The sequence below is a fragment of the Manis javanica genome, chromosome 11, assembly GCF_040802235.1.
Source record: "Manis javanica isolate MJ-LG chromosome 11, MJ_LKY, whole genome shotgun sequence".
NCBI classification, from domain to species: domain Eukaryota; kingdom Metazoa; phylum Chordata; class Mammalia; order Pholidota; family Manidae; genus Manis; species Manis javanica.
The window spans coordinates 44,994,373-45,000,372 of NC_133166.1; the positions used below are offsets into that span (position 1 = coordinate 44,994,373).

Consider the following 6,000-nt stretch of genomic DNA (forward strand, 5'->3'; position numbering starts at 1 on the left):
CTCTTTAGCTAGATCACCAAGTCTATTAGGAACATTTCCTATTTTCCATGTTATTCCATACAACACTGTTACTAAATTTCTGCCGGTATTTAACAAGGATAGCATTTCCTCCAGCTTTAAAACATTTTCCTCTCTTTGAATGGGTTTTCAATATCAGTTTCTTTGCTGTCCTTTAAGCCTTCCCACTGTCCTTGAGGCTCTTCTGACTCCCATCTGCCATCTGGTCCCAAAGCTAATGCTGTATATTTTGGGTTGTGTCCTACCACACAATTCTAAGCACTGAAATAAACCTGTTTGAGTTAACATTTGCTGCATCACAATCAGCCCAAATATTGAATCTCCTAGGTTCTAGGCAGAGCCCTCCTTGGTCCCATTGTCTGGTAGAAACCCAATGTCTGCTCAGTAATCAGTGTATCAATAATTCTGGCCAGTGCAATTAGAATCATCTCTGCCTCTTGGTTTACAGACACGAGAAACCCATATAACTAGGAGTCTCTATATTCTCTGACTCAATAATTCTTTAAGCACTAAGACTTCAAACTCACCAAACTCACTAAGACTGTGGGTGACAGGAATCTCAAATTTCTGGCCCAAACGTTGTATTTCTAGTCTGAGTTATCCTAATACCTGTAAAGGACTGGCTAGTAAATATTTTAAGCTTTCCTGGCCTACATTCTCTATTGCAACTGTCCAACTGTGCCATTAGAAAACACCAATTGACAATGCACAGATGAATGGGAATGGCTGTGTTCCAATAAAACAAAACTTTTTCTTTTAAAGCTGGTAGTGGGCCAGGTTTGGGCAATAGTTTGCCTACTTCTGCTTCAGTGTAACAGATGTGTCAAGCTGAGCACGTTAATTGGTACTGAATCTAAAAACTCATATTCAGGCCTTGAGATTGATTTTCAGCCATATATACTATTGGAGATAGGGATTTTTGAAAATTGCTTTAGAGGCCTTCCAATTTTCCTCTTATGCTTTTATCTGAGCATTCAAAGCTTTTTTCATTGTTCTTTTCTTTGTGTACACACTCTAGTTTGGTTAGGAACTGCAGCACATAATTTAGCTGTTTTTAATCATTATTATTAACAATAGTAACTACATGTGTTCTAGAAACTTTGTTTTTAAAACCTTCCTCTCCACTTACAGCATGTTTGTGGCTGGCTGGCTATATAATTGGTGGGCTTCAGGGCAAAATAAAAATGCAGGCTTCTGTAGAAACCTGAAAAGAAGTTTTTCTTTATTTCTGGATAGAGAAACTATCACAGATGCTTTTATTTGTTACTACGTGTCACATTTGCTCAGACATGGAGGAAGTTGTGGCCAAGTCCGGACCTGCCCTGTGACAGTGATGCAGAGTGTGCACACCTGACCTCTATTCTCCTGTGCCAGCACCTAGGTTCCCACCTGGGTAGGGCAGGGCAGCAGTTACTCTGCAGTGGCAGGGGAACAGGTGGCCAAGAACCAGTCAGAGGGAGGTAGAGAGGCAGGGAAGGCAGAACTGCATGTGAACTGAAGCTCTAAGGCCCTGGCACATGCTCCATCATCATGGGACTTCACTCACATAACACAAATTCCAAGATAAAATTATTAGGAATTTCAAGAGGGTGAATAGAGAGCATTAAATTACAAGCAAAGGGCCTTTGTGACTGTAGTGTTTATACGTCCAGAGTTGGTACTGACTACATTCTATCTTTCCACATCACAAACAGTGAGAATTTGAGTAACTATGATGCCTCAATATATGTAACTGAAAGCCATGGATTAACATTTTTTCATGTTTTTCTCACAATAAAGATATCTATGTGCCTATCAAACATATGTGCAACTTGATCCATGTACTCATCAAATATATATGCAAGTGGGAGAGTAACTTATTAAAAGATTTCCATTTGGAAGAGTCATTTTCTGTGGCCATTGCTGGTCTAATCATTTTATCAGTGAAGGTCTCAGCAGGAAAACAGTCCATCCACTCAAAGGTGGTGATTAAATAATTCAGGGAAAACACTGTTTATGGAAAACCTTGCTGGGCAAGGTTAAGGAAGAATAACAAGGGTGGGTTCCACACACTGGAGCTAGCTGGAGGGAAAACAGTACCACTTTTAAGTCTGCATGGATAAAGGCAGGGAGCTGTTTTCAGAAAGAAAACTCTGGTTGCAGAACAAGCAACAGTAGAGGAACCTATCCACAACCAACCATACCAACCACATACAGGAAGCAGGAGTTGTTGGAAGAACCATTTCTCTCTCTTCCTCTACCCTCTGACGCCCCACTGGTGCTTCCCATTCTACAACAAAAGTGTTCCAAATGCTAGATTTCATGAGAATCACACTTCTGAGGCATAGAACAATACAGAGGGAGTTATAAAATGGAAAAATAAAGCAAATGGAAGATACAAGGCACTTCATTTTTCACTTGTGTGCCTACTACTGTATACCTAACAGTGTCCTACTAAACCACCACCAAAACGTTTTTTTAATTAAAAAACAATAAAAGTGCAATTCTGTGAAGTAAATGTGCTGAAGTTTCATATTTCTAGGACAAGCCAACTAGGCCTCAATAATTGTCACATTCTGAAAATTGAAGTTAAGAAATCTCTTAACTGGAAACTAACTATGCAGCTGACCCATAGCTTCACATGCATAATTATGGAGTTGAATTGAAGAGCAAACAAGCTTTAGAGTCATTTGTCAGGGATGTTTTTTTTTGTTCTTTCTTTCTAATAATAATAGTAATGATAATACACAAACAATAATAGACAAATTAGGTGCTAAGGTGGATTAATTCACATAAATTTTCACGGTGGCAATTTGAAATGTATTGTCAGAGACAATACTTCACATACTCTCATATTATGCCAGACTCTTTTCATAACTATTTGGTATACTTGGAATAAAGATAAAATATAGGAGATTTGGAGGCTAAAATACCTCAGCAAACAAAATTTATGTTTTACAGATTGTGATTACTTAATAGAACAAATTTTTATACTCAAAGTCAATCTTAAGAATGACTGTATATTCTAATAACATGTATGTGCATCAGTTCATTAGTATTTTCTCAGTACTCTTCAAGTGCCTACACTGTTCTCGTCTGTCTTGAAACAAAGAGAAATTGTTATGTATTTCTGCTTAAAAGATGATTAACTGACTTTCAAATTATTTAGAAAACACAATCACCCCTTAACCAGAGGTTTCTATTTGAAAACAACAGAAGCCACCCAAGTTAGTTCAGGTAGAAAAGCAATTAAAAAGTATCTGTGGGTGGTATTTGCTCCAGGCTGGGAACACACTTTCCCCCCAGAATTACAGTATCTAACAAAATCTCTGGGATCAGATATTAGGTTTAATGGCTATCCAACTAAAGAAAACAATAAAACTACATTGCTGAAACTGGGAAATGGGTATCAAAACCTCAGGCACTCAACCCCCAAAATTGTATGTTTTTGTAACTGACATCACCAGAAAAAATAGATTTTTTAATGTATTCACTTCACATTGCTTACCTCTGAATCAAGGTCACACACTGGTGACTCTGTTTGTTGGGTCTAGATTTTTTGTCTTTGTTGTGTTTTTTCTAACTGCAAGAAAACCTAAGAAACTGATGTTCTGGTTTCTTACTTAAAGTAAATAAATAAAATTTGGAAAACACTCCCAACATTATAAAGTCACAAAAAGGACTTCTCCATGATGAAATAACATGGGTTATATTTACTTTCCACTATAGAAAAACCAGAAAAGAGGACATTGTCATACATATAATTATCTTAAACATTAACTAAATACATTTTTAAATAACCCATAGGTCAGAGAGAATACCACAAGGAAACTGAAACATTATGATCTAAAAAATAACAAATCAAACTTTATGTTTACCTATTACACAGTACTTAAATACAGGGAAATTTACAGACTAAAAGTCTATATTAATTAAGAAGAAAAGTCCAAAATCAACAATCTAGGCTTCTACTTCTTAAAAAAGCTAGGAAATAAAAGCAAAGTAAGTTCAAAGTACATAGAAAAAAAGAAAGAAAAAAGAGAAAATTCAACCAAATAGGAAAAAGACAAAAAAAAGAGAAAAAATATTAAAACCCAAAGCATTTATTCTGAAAAGATCAACAAAACTTAAAAGTCTCTAGTTGGACTGGTCAAAAATAGAGAGACTATGGAGTTATCATAATGGGAATTAAAGAAGAACCATTACTACAAATGGCACATACATTGAAATCATTAAGTAAAAAAACATATTATGACAATTTCATGCAAATAAATTTCACAAATTACATGAGTTGGAAAAATTTCTTGAAAGATATAAAGTAAAAGGTTGATGCAAGAAGAACTAGCAAATCCTAGTAGTGCTACATTTGGTAAGAAACTTAAATTTTTAACTTAAAAGTTTTCCATAAAGAACACTCCAGGCCTAGAGGGCATCTTTGGTCCAATCCATCAGACATTGAAAGAAGACTTATCACTCTTTCACTAAATCTTTTGGAAAAAAATAAGAAAGAAGGTACCTAACCAAACTCACTTTTATGTGGCTAGCAAATTATACCAAAACCAGACCAAGATATGTGAAAAGAGAAAATTAAACACTGATATCCGTCACTGATAAAGAAAAAAACAGGCTTAACAGAATATTAGCATAAAAAGAAAATACATTAGGAACAAGTATATTTTACCAGAACCAATTAAAAATGAATAAGTGTAACTTGCCACATTAACAAAATAAGGGAGAAAAACCATATGATTTCAATAAATCACATGATTATTTTAATACATGCTGAAAACATTTAATAAAATCAATAACCATCCATATTAAAATTTCTCAAAAAATTAGAATTAGTGGGAAATTCTTCAAAATCACATATAACTTCATACATAATGGTGCATGATTTTCCCTTATCATCAGAAACAAAATAAGATGTCCACTCACCAATTCTATGAAACATTGTATGGTAAGTGATAGTTAAAGGGGTGTTGGTTTGTGGTGGTCAACTTTCCAAAATTATAAGCTGGGGGAAATACTTAGAGGAGTATATAAAGCAATCTATAAAATTACATTTAAAGATATAAAATATAATCTCAAAACATTAAAAAGTTGTGTATTGTCTTGGGAAAATGTAATCCTGTCACATCCTGACTTAAAATCACTAGTTTCCCACTGATCCTAGAATTCAAAAAAAACCACCGAAGTTGGATGAGGCCTAGCCTGGCCGTGGCCCTTGTGTCTTCCCTGCTGTCTGCTCTCTGGCGTCCCCGGCCATCGATGCTGCTCTCCGAGCTCCACTTACACTTAACTTCACCCTAACATGGAGGGAACGACTCCCCTAAGTTCTCTTTCCTCCTAGCCTTCGCAAGTGCTGCTGCCCCAGGGAGGATAAGAGGGGCCACAAAGTAATTTTCACGCTGTCTCTTCCAGACCCTCTATCTCCTCTTTTCAATTTTCTCCTCCCTCAAGTCCGGTGAGATTTTTCCTTAGCATCCCGTGCTTACTCGCATCATAGCATGTAGCACCACATGCTTACTTACCTGGAATCCTGAGGACAGGGCTTGTCTTTATTTCTCAGCCTCCAGCACTGGGTCTGGTGCACAATATATTTTTTTTCAACAAATGTACTAAACTACCAATTTCTTATATGTGAAATAAAGGGGTCGGACTAGACTATATCTAGGACTGTTGACAGTAACATCCACTGGATAACCAAACCCCAAGAACTACCTTAGTCTTTACATCCCTCTGGCTCTGAGTGTCTGACCCTCGTGGCTCCGGAGAATCCGCAACTAGAGTTCCCTTGAATCCTTTGGACATCACGTGGCCTGCTCCGGCCACCTCCAACCCATGAACTCCATTTCCCAGCATGCCTCAGCACGCGAGGGCCGTGCTTCCCCACCCGAGCGCGGCCCCAAGCCCGGTCTGAGGTAGGGGCCAAGGCTGAGCGGCCACGGCGGCTGTGAGGACCATGGAGCAGTCGCGCAGTCTCCAGTGCTGGCTACATCTGTG

The 6,000-nt window shown here is 37.5% G+C and overlaps 1 long non-coding RNA gene across 1 annotated transcript in view; it reads right to left on the reverse strand.

Moving 5' to 3' along the window:
- LOC140844407 (uncharacterized) overlaps positions 1-5,590 on the reverse strand; it is a 181,429-nt gene extending 175,839 nt beyond the window's left edge. The window contains exon 1 of the long non-coding RNA XR_012122652.1: positions 5,529-5,590. This is a non-coding gene — a long non-coding RNA (uncharacterized lncRNA). The remainder of the gene's footprint in view (positions 1-5,528) is intronic.
- Positions 5,591-6,000: the final 410 nt, after the last annotated feature.